The sequence below is a fragment of the Scyliorhinus canicula genome, chromosome 5 (assembly GCF_902713615.1).
Source record: "Scyliorhinus canicula chromosome 5, sScyCan1.1, whole genome shotgun sequence".
NCBI classification, from domain to species: domain Eukaryota; kingdom Metazoa; phylum Chordata; class Chondrichthyes; order Carcharhiniformes; family Scyliorhinidae; genus Scyliorhinus; species Scyliorhinus canicula.
The window spans coordinates 8604046-8621202 of NC_052150.1; positions in this window are offsets into that span (position 1 = coordinate 8604046).

Below are 17157 nucleotides of genomic sequence, written 5' to 3' on the forward strand. Positions count from 1 at the left end.
TGTAATATCGTTATTGTAAATAAATATTGGTGTGGTGACGGAACTCCTGCCTCCCGTGGATTACTACAGTGGCGACGAGGTAAACTACGAATTTTGCGGAGACCAGCTGCTGCACTCGGAGGGTAAGCCTTGCCATTTTAAAAATGCCGTTTTTTGGGAGGTTAGAGGCATTCGACCGGCTATTGAGGACTGGTCCCAGTATGTGGAGAGAATGTGTTACTTCTTCCGGGCAAATGATATACTGACAGACGAAAGGAGACGGCTTTTTCTGCTGTCGGCGTGCGGACCCTCAGCTTTCGCCATTATACGTAGTCTGACTTATCCTGATGCGCCGGCCATGAAAACTTTCCAAGAAGTAACGGAATTGGTGAAAGAGCACTACGACCCAAAACCACCCCTCATTTTGCGTAGGTACAGATTCTACACAGCGAAGTGGGAAGACAGGGAGTCAGTCACGAATTTCTTGACCTGCCTGAGAAGGCTGGCGGAAAAATTTGAGTTCGGCCCGACGCTAAATGAAATGCTTCGGGACCGGTTAGTGTGTGGTATAAACGACATCACAATACAGAAACGCCTGTTGGCGGAAACGGAGCTAGACAGCAGGCAGGCGTTACAGCTCGCACTGTCCCTAGAAAAGGCAGCAAGTGGGGCGCAGGAACTACACGGCACGCCAATGGAGGTAGATACCTGTGAGAGGGACTACCTCAACGGGTCCTGCTACCAGATAGCCGCTCTCAGGAAAAGCCTGAGGAATAGAGGGGAAAAGGAAAACCCCAGAACTGCCCCCAAGTCTGCCAGGACTAACTGGAGACAGAGTGAAGTACCGGCTGAGGCTCCCCCAACAGAGAAGGACCATTTCTGGCACCAGACAGAGTGGGGTAACAACGACAGAAACCCTAGAAGGAGGTGGCAACAGAGGAATAGCAGGTGGGGACGCAGGGAAGTACACAACCTAGACGCCCCATCCTCCTCCGAAGGGGAACAATTATATAATATTACAACGAAGAAAGCAGAACCCATTAGGATTACCCCACGGGTGAACGGGCGGCCGACAATAATGGAAATAGACACGGGTGCGGCCGTATCAGTAATGGGAGTGGCAGCATTTAGAAAAATCAAAGATGGACGCCAGCCGCTAACCCTAACAAAAACATCGACAAAACTTAAAACCTACATGGGGGAACCCCTGGAAGTTCTAGGCACGACTCATGTACCTGTGGAATATGAGAAACAATTGCTCAGATTACCGTTGACGATAGTAGAGGGCTCCGGACCGAGCTTAATTGGACGGAACTGGCTGAAAGACCTAAAATTAGATTGGATGAAAATTCTCCAGAGTGGAAGCGGGCAGTTGAGTGGAGTACTCCAAAAATACCCGTAGGTCTTCCAGGAAGGTTTGGGGGAAATCATAGGCGCCAAAGCAACTTTGCACGTGGACCCAGAAGCCCTTCCGAAATTTTGTAAGGCCAGGCCGGTACCTTTTGCAATAAGGAAGAAAGTAGATGACGAAATAGAAAAGTTACGGCGCAACGGCATTATCAGACCAGTACAATTCTTGGAATGGGCAGCGCCGGTGGTACCAATTTTGAAGCCAGACAGCTCAATACGTCTCTGTGGAGATTTCAAACAGACAGTAAACAAATACGCACTGCTGGACAAATACCCAATCCCGAAAATAGACGACCTATATGCCAAATTGGCAGGTGGGCTTTTGTTCACGAAACTAGACATGAGCCACGCCTACCTGCAGTTAAAACTGGACAAGGACTCCCAGAAGTTCGCTACGATCAATACCCTGAAGGGCCTTTTTCGTTATACTAGGTTACCTTTTGGAGTGTCATCAGCCTGCGCTATATTCCAGCGTACGATGGAAAATATTCTGCAGGGACTACCGCAGGTGGCGATTTATTTGGACAATGTCTTAATCACGGGTAGGGCAAACAGGGAACACTTAAGGAACCTGGAGGAAGTGCTCAGGCGTTTGGCAAAGGCAGGCGTACGGTTAAAAAGGGAAAAATGTGTTTTTCTGGCCCCACAAGTAATATGCCTGGGATATAAATTAGACGAGTCAGGCTTACATCCATTAGAAGACAGAGTAAGGGCAAAAAAAGAAGCCCCAGCTCCCACCACGGTCCAGGAGTTACGATCATTTCTAGGGTTTGTAACCTATTATGGAAAATGTATTGAAAATAGGGCGTCCATCCTAGAACCCCTCCACCAGCTACTAAAAAAGGGGCAAGAATGGAAATGGTCCACCCGCCAAAACCGAGCATTTAGGGACATTAAGGAACAGCTGTCATCCGAAAATGTCCTAGAGCATTATGACCCAAGGAAGGAGTTGGTGGTCACTTGTGATGCATCCCCTTACGGGGTAGGAGCCGTCTTAGCCCATAGAGGAAGGAATGGGGAAGAACGGCCAATAGCCTATGCTTCGAGGACCTTGGCGATGGCTGAGAGGAAGTACGCCCAAATCGAGAAGGAAGGACTGGCGGTGATATTCGCAGTAAAAAAATTTCACCAGTATCTGTACGGGCGGAAATTCACCATAGTGACGGACCATAAGCCGTTATTAGGGTTGTTAAAAGAAGACAAGTCAATACCCCCGATTGCATCAGCTAGAATCCAACGCTGGGCGTTGCTACTGGCGGCGTATAGATACGTTCTGGAACACAGACCGGGAACGCGAGTAGCAAATGCAGATGCTTTGAGCAGACTTCCCCTCCCGGACACTCTGCCGCTAATACCAGAAGTAGAGGAACAGTAATGACTCTACATTTTTTGGACACCCTACCAGTAGACGCACAACATATTCGGTTGTGGATGCAAAAAGACCCAGTTTTAGCCAAGATGAAGCATTTACTGCTAACAGGGGAACTGGAAAGACCAGTGGAGCCCCAGATGCACCCATACTGGAGCAGAAGGGACCAAATAACCGTAGAAGACGGTATCCTATTATGGGGAGCCCGGGTAATCGTCCCAGCTCAGGGCTGTCAGGCAATCTTAACTGAGTTACATCACGGACACCCAGGGGTGTCTAAAATGAAGATGCTAGCTCGAAGCTACTTTTGGTGGCCAGGTTTGGACACAGACATAGCAGCCTTGGTACGTCGGTGCCAGGAGTGCCAACAGGGGCAAAGAGTGCCACCAGCGGCGCCATTGCACCCGTGGGAATGGCCAGGCAGACCGTGGACCCGCCTGCATATTGACCATACCGGCCCTTTCATGGGCTCAATGTTTTTGGTGATAGTGGACGCCCACTCCAAATGGTTGGACGTCCATCGGGTAAACACGGCAAGCACAGCATCGACAATTGAAAAGCTCAGGGCCTCGTTTGCAACACATGGACTTCCGGAGGTATTGGTATCGGACAACGGAACGGCATTCACAAGTGGGGAATTTGGAAAATTCCTGAAGGAAAACGGAGTCCGTAACATCAAAACGGCCCCTTACCATCCAGCGACCAACGGCCTGGCAGAGAGAGCGGTCCAGACACTTAAAGCGGGACTCAAGAAGCAGCCGGCAGCGTCAATAGACACAAAGCTCTCCCGCTGGCTGTTTGATTACTGGACCACACCGCATTCCATAACGGGCATACCGCCAGCTGAACTCTTAATGGGAAGGCGGCTGCAAACGAGGCTGAGTCTCCTTTTCCCAAATTTAACGGGGAAACTGGAGAAACAACAGGAGGCCCAACGCAGGGGGCATGATAATAGTCGGCAGCAGAGACATTTCTAGGTGGGGGCACCGGTTTGAGTCAAGAATTATGGGAATGGACCAACGTGGGTCACGGTAGAGTCCCAAACAGGGCCCATATCCTATGAGGTTTCAATAGGAGGTAAGGTGCTGAAGAAACACGTAGACCAAATAAGGGCAGCTGAACCACACCTGGAGGCAGGTGAAGCAGGACCGCCTCAAGCTGGGATAGCCCAGACGGAAAGGATACCCACACCCCAGCCCCGAGTAATTTCTCCAGACCCCGTCATCCAGTCATCAGAGTCGGAGATGAACACACTCGACGAGGCCGCCGCGACACCTGTCCCCGAGGAGGAGGAAGAACAACTTCCAAGGAGGTCGTCAAGGAAAAGACGGGCACCTATAAGGTACACCCCGCCCACTTCGGAGAACGACCCGGCGGCCGACACAGAGGTGACAGAGCCAGACATGAGGAGCAGGAAGAAGCACAGAGGAATGCCAGCTGGCAGGAATTCCTCGGACCTTGGGGGGGGGAGGGGTGTAATGAACTCCAATTGGCTTTATTGGTTGGCCAATTGGAGTAGGAGCTCCCTCAATGATAGCTCATTGAGGGGGCCCATATAATCACCTGTGTAGGCTTTGTGAGCCAGTCTTGAGTTGACTGGACTGCTAGCAGCACTGTTTGTAGCTGCTCCTGTAATATCGTTATTGTAAATAAATATTGGTGTGGTGACGGAGCTCCTGCCTCCCGTGGATTACTACAATTTGGCAGAACTTTGGTTTAAGATTTAATCTGAAAGATTTTTTTTTTTTTTTTTTCTTTTTTTTTATAAATGTTTTTATTCAGTTTTCATATTTTATATTGAACAAATTACAAATTGTTAGGAGAAAGAAAAAAGAAAAAAAACAAACACGCAAAAATTAACATACATATTTACAGGTAAGCATCTTCGTAGTAGTAACTGCGCCCCCCCCCCCCCCCCCCCTCAACATGTTTATTTAGTTTGGTTTTGGGCCTTAGCTAGCCATCGAACCCCCGTAACGAACCTGTAGCCCCCCCCCCCCTCCCGCTACCTTCCCCCGACTATTCTTCCTCTTGTACATTGGCCACAAATAGGTCCCGGAACAGTTGCATGAATGGCTCCCACGTTCTGTGGAAGCCGTCGTCTGACCCTCGGATGGCAAATTTGATTTTCTCCATTTGGAGAGATTCCGAGAGGTCGGACAGCCAGTCCGCAGCTCTGGGCGGTGCTGCTGACCGCCAGCCAAACAGGATTCTACGGCGGGCGATCAGGGAGGCAAAGGCAAGGGCGTCTGCCCTCCTCCCCAGGAATAGATCTGGCTGTTCTGAAAACCCGAAGACCGCCACTATCGGGCATGGCTCCACCCTCACTCCCACCACTTTGGACATAACCTCGAAGAAGGCTGTCCAGTACTCCACGAGTCTGGGGCAAGACCAGAACATGTGGGCGTGGTTGGCCGGGCCTCTTTGGCACCGTTCACATCTGTCTTCCACCTCCGGGAAGAACCTACTCATACGGGTTCTTGTTAAGTGGGCTCTATGTACCACTTTTAGTTGCGTCAGGCTGAGCCTTGCGCACGTGGAGGTGGAGTTGACCCTATGCAGTGCTTCGCTCCAGAGTCCCCACCCGATCTCCATCCCCAGGTCGTCCTCCCATTTCCTCCTTGTTGCGTCCAGTACGGTGTCGTCCCTATCTACCAGTCGGTCATACATGTCACTACAGTTCCCTTTCTCTAGGATACTTGCGTCCAGTAGGTCTTCCAGTAGTGTCTGTCGTGGCGGTTGTGGGTACGTCCTTGTCTCCTTTCGTAGGAAGTTTTTGAGCTGCAGGTACCGTAGCTCGTTCCCCCCAGCTAGCTGAAATTTCTCTGTCAGTTCGTCCAGTGTTGCGATCCTGTCGTCCGTGTATAGGTCCCTGACTGTCAGTGTCCCCCCGTCCTGCCTCCACCTTTTGAAGGTGGCGTCGGTCAGTGCTGGTTTGAACCTATGGTTGTTGCAGATGGGAGCCCTGTTCGACATTTTGGTCAGGCCAAGTTGCTGCCGCAGTTGGTTCCAGGATTGGAGGGTGGCTGTCACCACTGGGCTGCTGGAGTGTTTTTTGGGTGGGGATGGGAGTGCTGCCGTGGCGAGGGCCCGAAGGGAGGTTCCCATGCAGGAGGCCTCCTCCGCACGCACCCACTCAGCTTCTGGCTCCTGGATCCATCCCCTTACTCGCTCGGCTGTTGCTGCCCAGTGGTAGAATTGTAGTTTCGGGAGGGCTAACCCTCCCCTGGTTTTTGTTTTTTGTAAGACCTTCTTTGGGATCCTAGCATTTTTACCCCCCCATACGAACGCCATGATGAGTTTGTCCAGCGCTTTGAAAAAGGCCTTGGGGATGTAGATCGGAATGGATCTAAACAGGAAGAGGAACCTGGGCAGTACGTTCATTTTGATCGTCTGAACTCTCCCCGCGAGGGAGAGCGGGAGTGTGTTCCATCTTTGCAGGTCCTTTTTAACTTCCTCCGTCAGGCTGGTGAGGTTCCATTTGTGGATCCCTTTCCAGTCATGGGCTATTTGGATCCCCAGGTAGCGGAATTTATGTCGGGCTTGTTTGAACGGCAGCCCCTTTAGTGCTGCCCCCCCCCCCCCCCCCCCCCCCCCCTTGCGGGTGTACTGGGAAGATCTCACTTTTGCTCATGTTGAGTTTGTAGCCCGAGAAAGCTCCAAACTCTTTCAGGAGCGCGATGATTCCGTCCATGCTGCTTTGTGGGTCAGAGATATAGAGGAGCAGATCATCCGCATAGAGTGAGACTCTGTGCTCTCTACCTCCCCTTCGGATCCCCCTCCAATTTTTTGCTGCCCTGAGCGCGATTGCTAGCGGTTCAATTGCTAGTGCGAACAGCAGCGGGGACAGTGGGCATCCTTGTCTGGTGCCCCTGTGCAGCTGGAAGTATTGGGAGTTGGTATTGTTGGTCTGTACACTCGCCATGGGAGCGTTGTACAGGAGCTTTACCCAAGCGGTGAACCCTGTTCCAAGCCCGAACCGCTCCAGTACCTCTATGAGGTATTTCCACTCGACTCTGTCGAAGGCCTTTTCTGCGTCCAGGGAGACGATCACCTCTTGTGTTCTCTCCCCGGAGGGGGTCATTATCACGTTCAGCAGGCGCCTGATGTTCGCGGTCAGCTGTCTACCTTTGACAAAGCCCGTCTGGTCCTCTGTGACCACCTCAGGTACACAGTCTTCTAGCCTTTTGGCTAGGATTTTGGCCAGTATTTTGGCGTCTGCATTCAGCAGAGATATGGGTCTGTATGACCCACATTCCGTTGGGTCTTTGGATTTAATCTGAAAGATAACGGGCGGGATTCTCTGGTCCAATTCTCCGTTCCCCCAGCCACGTGTTTCCCGGTGGTGCAGACCACCGTCCAAGGCCTTTCCGCCATAGAACCCCGAGGGGCTGGAAATGGCCTCTATTCCTGACTTGTAATGAATATTGTAAATATTACCTGTAATAGTAAATGTAGTAACATACAGTATTGGAAGAAACTGATTTGATTTGCGCCTCATGTAATGTCAACTTTCAATGGTCATGCTATGTAGTTTTATAAGTAAAGTATATTCTTGGTTAAAAAAATTGCCTTCAATTAATAAAACAAGATTGTACACCAGCTTTCCAAAACGAATGTCAAAAAGTCCAAACACAGGGGCAGCACGGTGGCGCAGTGGGTTAGCCCTGTTGCCTCACGGCGCCGAGGTCCCAGGTTCAATCCCGGCTCTGGGTCACTGTCCATGTGGAGTTTGCACATTCTCCCCGTGTTTGCCCCCACAACCCAAAGATGTGCAAGTAGGTGGATTGGCCAGGCTAAATTGCCCCTTAATTGGAAAAAATGAATTGGGCACTCTAAATTTATAAAAAAAAAGAAGAAAAAAAAGTCCAAACACGACTAACTTTCAACCAATGTGTTGCTAAGGCAATAATAATACCACGAACGGCAGGCCGCTCGGCCCATCCAAGTCGGAGAATCGCCGTTCGCCGTGAAAAACGCCGAGCGGCGATTCTTCCGAGCGGGGGGGGGCAGAATCGCGGGGGGGCGCCAGGGGGGGCGTGAAATTTGTCCGGGGGCCCTCCCGCGATTCTCCCACCCGGCGTGGGTAGCGGAGTATCGCGCCCATTGTCTCGAACATATTTCCTAGAAATGCTGAAATCCCAGCCAGAGGAACTCATGAAAATACCGACTATGCAAGCTAAACAATCTTCATTCTCCATTTTGCCTCCCACCTTAGAAGATTTTAAAAATGCAAATAAGATGAAAATAAATTCAGACAAATTCCGTGATCATGGGTTCAGAGTGATGCTTGCGTGAATTTAAAATCCAAAATCACAGTTCCATGAATATGATTTGTTGTCCATTAATTTTAATGACCGAAAATTAAGAACCATCATTTAGATTTAATTAATCTACAGGTTTGTGCGGACGTTGTAGGTCCTGTGATACTATTTGCAGAGGGGCAGAGCGTTCTCCTCGGCTCTTGGCCAACATTCGTCCCTCAACCCGAAACTGGTTATCAAGTAATTCATTTACTGTCTGTGGAATTTTGCTAGGCACAGATTGGCTGCTAGATGCGGCGAAGGTGACCCCGATCGATAACTAAATAATCAACAGGGAAGCACTTTGATATTTGCTGGGCATGTAAAATATGCAGTGTAAACGTGTCCTTGATTTCTTTCCTTCCTGTCCGAGAACATCGCGGCCAAGATTCTCTCCCCCACCTCCCAGCGGGTTTTCCGGAAGCAGAGGCGGGTTGCTGTTGGTCGGCGTGTTCCCCGGCTGCGCGGCCGCCGAGCAACGCAAATGGCCCTCGCCTTGGAGGGGACCGGATGATCCTGCTGGTGGTGAATGTCGAGCAGTCGCCCCCGCTGGAAAACCCATCACGGAGGGGCTGTAAAATCGCGGCCCATCGCGGTACGGTTTGTGGCACGTGATTTCTAAAATTTCAATTTCCGTTTTGATACATTGAATTTAAAAATTCACAAATTAATTTCTCTGGCTTGCGAAGTTTCCCTTAAAAGGGATTGGACACAAAGATCATTTTTGCAGGAATGCTTCAGTTTTAAGTACAGAAATGTACGAGCCTTTGTTATTACCCTCAAATCATGGAATTCAACTACATCTTGAAAATTCTGAATCAAATTTAAATAATTCTGGTAATTTGTGGACTGGTTTGACCATTAAGAATTACTGTGTTGCCATTAAAAACTCCCTTAGCTCTTTAATATCCTTTATAGAAGTTATCCTACAACCTACCATATCTGGCCTATATGTGGCATCAGTCCCACACTCTAACATTTGAAGAATGTCTCAATTTTACAATTCTCATCCTTGTTTTCAAATCCCCTCATGCCCTCACACCTCCCTGTCTCTGTGACCTCCTCCAGCCACACCCTCTCCAAGATATCTCTGCTCCACCAATTTTGGCTTCTTATGCATATCAGATTTTAATCACTCCACTAATGGTGTCAGTGGTTTCAGCTACCTGAGCCCCAAGCTCTGTAAATCCTTTCTGAAAACTCTTTGACCCTTGTCACAATCTCCATGGAAAGTGGTAGCATTTAGAAAGATATTTGAAATTCCAGTGACTGACTGAAAGGATCATAGGACAAAGGTTTCAAGTTTTAAGACATTTACTGCAACACAAATTAAAGCAATTGTGACTAAACACAGTGGACAGGTTTCTCCTGTCTGATCTGTGGCAGGACCCAGCGTAAGTGAAAGTGGAGAATTTAGCATTCCAGCCAAAACTTTGCTCACTTGCAGCGGCACGTGAAAATCCCAGCCGTGAATGAGGATGGAGTATTTCAGCTAATGTTCGTAGAAAATTTATTTTCTAGACTACAGAAATTTTCCATTCAACTTTTATCGTGACCAAACTCTCCTGCTATGGTTATATCGTACAGTTCCTTCTCCAAGAACCAGTAAAATTATTCTGTTTCCAATGGTCTACTTCCTTTTCCCATTTGCGTAATTATAATCCCAGAATTCCAAAAGGTCACAGGGCCTTCCCGACATTTTTCCCGACCTCCCGCTATTCTCCCCCCCCCCGCCCCACGGCCGCCCCCTGACACGAATCGCTGCTCGCCGTTTTTTTACGTCGAGCAGCGATTCTCCCCTATCCGATGGGCCGATTTCCCAGGCCTTTATGGCCATTTTCACGAACGCCAACACACCTGCTCTCACCGTTCGTGAAAACGGCCACAAAGTGCCGTTCTGGAGAACCATGGCACCGATTGGCACGGCCGTGCCTAGGGTGGCATGGGCCCGCGATTGGTGGGCACCGATCGTGGGCAGCGGGTCCGAACCCCACGCACTCTTTGTTCCTCCGCCACCCCACTGGATCAGTCCGCGGGGTGGCTGAGGGGCATGACGGCCCGCGCATGCGCGTGTTTCATGCATATGCGTGATGACGTCATCCGCGCATGCGCGGATTGGAGCCGTCCAATCCGCGCATGCGCGGCTGACTCATCGTGCGCGTCAGCTGCCGTTACCCTTGGTGCGCGGGCTTAGCGAAGTTCGCTAAACCTGCGATGCCGTGGTTCACGGGGCTCCGCTGCTAGCCCCGACCGGCGAGCAGAATCGGGTCCCGGGAGGGGGCGCGGAGGCTGCCGTGAAACACGGCCAGTTTCACGGCAGCCTTCACGACTCTCAGCATTTGCGGAGAATCGCGCCCACAATTTTCTGTTTCAGGTGCAGGACTGGCTGCATCGCTCTCGTGTGTCTCTCAAATGGCTGCCCATTAACCTGTTTCTGTGAGTTCAGGGATATCTGAGAAACTCTTGTAACCCAATACTAAACTGACTTCCTGTGAACTGTTATGGGCCAGGATTTAGAGAACACCAAAGTATATCATGGAGTTCACCTGACCCACAACTGTTTATAGATTTTGGTTATGAGGAGCATAAGGGCCCACCTTTCAGTGTTATTCAACAGAGGCCTTAAGCACTTTTAAATAAAACAACGTTTATTCTACAAATTCAGTTAACATTTTATAAACACACACAGTAAGCAGTTTTATCAACTACGAACATACATCCCCCACACAGCTACAGTTCTCTCTCTCTATATATATATCTCTACAACCCTCAATAACTTCCCTTTCAGCTGTCTCAATTTGATAAAACATCCAAGCCAGAAAAAACCCTTTTAACAAAACAGTAGATTTGAATTCTTTACAGAAAACAGGTATCACTTTAAATTATCAAGCGATCTAGACACCTTTTAACATACAGAGAGAGAGATGAGAAGCCTTCTTTTGTTTTCATCCAGCTTCCAACTGTGTAAAACTGAAAGTAAAACTCAGAGCCACAGCCCAGATCCACCCACACAATGACGTCACTGAAGCCATTTGATAAACACACATTTCTTAAAGGGATATCCCATGAGAAAACCCTAACCTTTGCAAAGCCCATCTCCATAGCAATGTAACTCAAATGGGTCTTGTATCCAGGTAGGAAAGCTAATTAGTTACATTCAAGACCCTCAACTGCATTTTATCTTCAATCCAGATAGTTTAAAGTATAACCATTTATAAAACTTGGTATTCTTTGTATCTTCTTGGGAAACTTGCAGACAGTCCATGCACAGTCAGCACATCTGCTCTTGCCATTGTTTTCACCCACCCCTTTCTTCCCTGTAAGAGAACTTGGGTTTCCCTTTGACCTTTACCGACTAAACACATGTTATCGGGCAGGATTCAGAGCAGCTCACGTGAAGCCTTAATTCCTCCATTTTATCGTCAAGTAAGCAGACGGTCTCCAAACATCAACAATCTCATAAACATTGTTTTTGCAACACTCTCTACCTCTTTCTCCTCTAAGCTGCTCCTTAAAACCTCCCTCCATCTGTATCAATATCTCCTTCTGTGGCTTCTTGCACTTGATAACTCTCCTGTGAAGCACCTTGGGATGTTTTACAACACTGAAGGTGCTATACAAAAAACAGAGCCGGTACTTTTAAAACCCTCTGAAGTGGCTGAGCAAGCTACTCGGCTGAAAAAAACAATTGCAACTTCTCCTTCTCAAGCTAACAAAGGAGCGGCAATAAACTTGCCAATGTTGCCCACGTCGCAAGAAGGAAGTGGAAAAATAGCATCCCACGATTTGGCAGTGCGACCAGCAGCGATTCCTGCCCAGCATGGTCCAAACTCCGTTAACTTTAATGTCCATTTACAGCAGGATTTGCAGTGATGGATAATTAGCATATGCCCTCCAGCTCCCCAAAGTGTCCAAATCATTAAAAAATATATTCGAGCACCATCTCAATCTCAGTGCAAACTGTGCAAGTTATCCAGATACACTTAACATTGTACTGATCCTTTTTATTTTCAATAGACATTAACCTTTCCCTGCCCAGGTACCTTTCCAACTGGGATCTACTTCTTAGTCCATTAAAATCCTGATAAGAGGATGACTTCGATGGCTGTCTGTGTGGAGTTTGCACATTCTCCCCATTCAAAAACTAACTTTCCTGTTTCAACGTTGTTCGCTATCTGCCTCTCAGATAATAATTCTACGGTGTGCTAAGGATGGTCCACCATTTAAAAATAATTAAACACCTCGTGCACCTCTCTGACCCCCCCCCCCCCCCCCCGCACCCCCCCCCCCCCCCCCCCACAATTTGTACAACATACATTTTTAAAGACTGCTGCGTGGGTTTCCTCCGTGTGCTCCAATTTCTTCCCACAGTCCAAAGATAGGCAGGTTAGGTGGATTGGCCATGCTAAATTGTCTTTTAGTGTCCAGGGGGTGTAGGTTAGATGGGGTTATTGGATTACAGGGACGGGATGAGTGAGTAGGCCTAGGTAGGGTGCTCTGGCGGGGGGCTGGTGCAGATTCGATGGGCCGAATGGCCTCCTTTGGCACTGTAGGAATTCTATGATTCTAATAGAAAGCTAGAAGTGACTGGGGGATGGAGAGCACCAAAGACATGAATAGAATTGGATCAAGAGTGGATTAAGCGCTTAAAGGAGAACCACGATTTTAAGACCACAAAAAGTAAACAATATGTTAAGGGCTGGACTCTCCAATGCCCCAGTCGTGTATTTCCAGATGGCACATTATTCGCTGGCGGGAGGATTCACTCCTTCGCCGCTTGTCAATGGGATTTCACTATGAAGCCACCCCACGCCTCCGGGAAATCCGTGGGCGGGCGTGCACTGCCGGTGGAAACAGGGAATCCCAACGTCCGGAGAATTCCCACCTAACTAATTAATCAATAGGGCTGGTCATTTGCTGGGACAAACCCTGAGTATTGCTGAAGAAAGACCCGCATTGTCAAATTTTTGCATCTTGCACTCATCAGGACAATTCACAAGAATAAGGGAACGACAATTTAGACTCCATGAGAGTGAACATTTTCCTGATGAATACAGGATGAAAAACTTTGACAACATGTTCTTTTTCAGCAATAATCAATAATCAATAGGGTGCATTATAAAATCCTTCCTGTTAGCTTTTCCTGTGTTTCATGGGGCACCACAACACTGGATGACCACTCCTTCATATTAACCATTGTTTGTGGATTTAAAGGGTGGTTTTACAGCCAGATGACCTTCCTGCTGCTAATCCTCCCCCCTTCACCAGTCTGGGGATCAGCACCAACACACACTCGCTTGTCTGTACCAGTGACTGGGCTCTTTCATGACCACCAAGTCCAGGAGTGGAATCTGAACCTAAGCCTCCTGGCTCAAAGGTAGGAGAGTCACTCCAGCAACATGACAGGGCCCTTTGTAAAATTAAGAATGTGTTTTATGTCAGTGTGTAAGAAACAAGACCGAGGCTGATCTTGGGAAACGCTCTAATTTTTAGGAATTCCCGCTTGTTCCAGGAAATTATTTCTCTTTATATGCCCTCCTTGAATCATCTTAAACACCTGTATTAGATCACATTTTAATCTTCCATACTCGAGTGAATACAAGCCTCGTCTATGCAGCCTGTCCCCAAAATCTGACCCTTTTCGGCCCGGTATTCATATGATCTGCCACTCTGGCACAAGTCATACTTCCCAGACCGTTAGGAGTCAGTTAGCTCAGCTGGCTGCACGACTGGTTCGTGACGCAGAGCGACGGCAACAGCATGGGTTCAGTTCCTGCACCGGCTGACGTTCCGCCTTTGCAACCTTGTCCCTCGTCTGAGGTGTGGTGACCCGCAGGTTAAACCACCACCTGTCAGCTCTCCCTCAAAAGGAGAGAGCAAACCAATGGTCCTCAGGGGCCATGGGGTCATAGAGGTTTAAGCATGGGAACAGGAACTTTGGCCCAATTTGTCCGTGCCACCCAGTTTTTGCCACTAAGTTAGTCCCAATTGCCCGCATTTGGCGACGGTGAGTTTTATTTCTCCGTGATTCAAGTGGAATGTTGTAAATATGTCAAATGGAGTGTTATTTTTCTGAGTAAGCTCTACTGCAGTCGAGGGCCCAGGAAGTGAGCAGACAAGAAGCTGAGAAACCCACAGAGTGTGCACACGAGAGAAATTTAGAGAAAACTTGCATTAAATGGACTTGCTGTAGGGTTGAATTTATGAATTTGTTCCCTTTGGACAGATCTCTCCAGTCAAAATCCAAACTGTGACCCAGGCGAGCACAGCTCCACAGCCAGAGTAAAAAGCCATAAAATAGACACTTAAGGGGAGTTTGACCACCCCCCCCCCCCCCCCCCCCCCACCCTTCAGTCGGAAGGTGGTAGAGGGTTCGAGCCGGTACATGTGAAAAAGCAGTGGTCTCAAGACGTAAAACTCTGATATGTCCAGCAAAAGCCATGCAGAGGAAAACAAACACATTAATAGACGATGTCACACAGCCAGCAACCTGGCCTGTGTTTCAGTGAATCAGCACAGACCACAGTGTGACTCCCGGGGGAGATTGCTTGGGGCAGTACACTGCTCATTATCATCAGGGGCAGAGTGCAGGCGTAGGAGGGGGAAGCAAATCAGAACTATTTAAGTTGGGGAAAAAAAGGTTGGCCGAGACCAGGGGGCAAGCTCCCAGTGCCAAATCTGTGCTGAGAATTTTCAAATTGGATAATCTGCCCTCTCCTTCCAGCTTTAATCTGTCAGGGAGTCTCACACATACTTACAGTGAAATCAAGGGCCGGATTCTCCGATTCTGAGGCTAAGTGCGGAGGATCTGTGGCGTTTTATGTGGAAAAAAAAATCGGCGGCGCCCCCTCACCGATGCTGCAACCGATGAGAGGGCTAGCAGCCACACCACGTAAAATGCCCGGCCTTCCCGAGAAAATACCTGGAGAATTGCCGGGTCTGTGGCCGCGCATGCGCACAGCAACGACCTGCAGCGGTCGCACCGTACAACATGGCGCCAGCCGTGCAAGGGCCCAACCTGCCAGATAGTGCCCCCACTGGGCACCACCTCGCCACCAACCTGGCCACTCCCCACCAGTCCCCCCCCCCAGCCCTGGCTGAAGCTCCCACCCTCTGGACACAGTCTGCAGCCGCCAGGCAGAGTTCCCGAAGAGTCTGTACGAAGGGCCGATGGACTGACAATGTTCACGCTGTTTCTCTCATGGCAGATACTGGCGGACCGGCTGAGATTTTGCCGCCGTCCTCTGTTCGAGTTGCACCTTTGGTTTGAGACAGATGCCCTTATTTATGACCCATTCCTAAATCGCCCTTGAGCTGGTGGTGATGAACCGCCTCAACCATGTGGTGTAGGCACAGCCACTGTGCTGTTCAGGAACGTGTTTCAGGGGTATCACAGCCATAGGCTGACAGAGACACATCTGATCCAGAGCAGAGACGTGGGCCTGAATCCTATACTTTCAGTGCCCGCAAAGCCGCGGGAGCTGGAAGCAGATGTGGAACCCGCTCCCGATAGAGACCTTGGGCGGAATTCTCTGACCACCCCCACCCCCGTGCCAGAATTGGGGCCGGTTCTCCGCGGACTCATTAGTCGCGCGTACACGGTCGACGCGGCACCGGTTGGGGGCCTTTGAAAGTGGCCCCCATGGCGATTCTCCGTGCTCAACGGGTCAAGTGCCCGCCGAGTTCCGCCGACGTGGTTCACATGTGGTCCCACCCGGTGAGACCTCGGCATTCTGGGGACCGTCCTGGTGGGGGGGTTGGGGGGGATCCGACTCCGGGGGGGGGGGGGAGGGGGGGGGGGGTCTCCGTGGTGGCCAGTCCTGCGATTGGGGGCGACCAATCGGCGGGCGCGCTCATTCCGGGGGGGGGCCTATTTTCCTCCGTGCTGGGCCCCTGTAGGGCTCCGCCATGTTGCGCTGGGGCCGGCGCAGAGACGGCCGCCCTGCACATGCGCAGAACCATACTGGCCATGCAGGGCCGCCTTGCAGCGCCGGAGCAGCGCGCAGCACTCTGGCGACGTGCTAGCCCGCTGAACAGCAGAGAATTGCTGGGCCAGGAGGCCCGTTGACGCTGGCGAACACCACTCCGGTGTTTGCGCCGACGTCAACACTTGGCACTTGGCCGGGATTTCGGACAATCCGGGATGGGAACCGGTCGGGTGCCAGATCCAATGGGGACCCAGAGGAGGGGGTTTAAACTTTCTCCAGAAACTTTCTGCCTGGAGTTGCCAAGGAGGCAATTTGAAGCGGCCATGGCCTCAGTACCTGGTGGACATGGAGGGCAGGTTGGCAAGTCCAGAGGGCACTCTGCCCTCTGTTTCCCGGATGAGTGCCCAGGAGTCCAGGTTGAGGAGGTCAGTGCCAGACAGGACACACCGATGCCCAGGGACGGCAATCCCACCGAGAAGGCTTTGGCAGAGGCCAGCACCCAGGTCAGTGGGCACGGTGCAATGCGCCGCACATGGCTACGGTGCCAAAAAAAGGTTCAATGATCTTCTGCAACCGGCAAGAGGAGGTGGAGAGATGGCATGGACCTGTGTGGAGAAGGTGCTCGTTCCTCGGGGCGCCCAGGTGTCGAAGAGTGTTGAGTCAACGGACAATGATGCCTGCGCTGCCAATGCTGGGGCATCAGAATGCTTGGCCTCAGTGCATTGAAGGCTGAGATGCAGCACTGTGACACACCATGCTGACTGGCTGTGGGGTGGGTGGAGGGGTGGGTGCAAGCGGGAAGGGACCTTCAGAGGGAGCGAGCGCAAATGATGAAATCTGTTTTTCCCTTTCAGGAGAAGGGAAGCCATAATTGTGCAAAGCGCTGAAGAGTGAGCCGATCTACACATCTTCAGCCGAGATGAGAGTGATGCTCTGGGGCTGGAGTGCCATTGTCCAGCTGACTCCACGACTCACGGTCAGCCAGGGCTCTCGGATGAAGGTAAGATTGCAATGTACAGATGCTTGTGCAGTGGGGATTGCAAAGATTATCGGGTCCTCGCTTCTGAAATGGCAAAACTGCAGCCAGATGCTCATTGAAACCTCAATGAAGGTGGCACCATGCTGAAGGTCTCCATTGTCTCGGCAGCCCTAACCTGCACAGTGACTA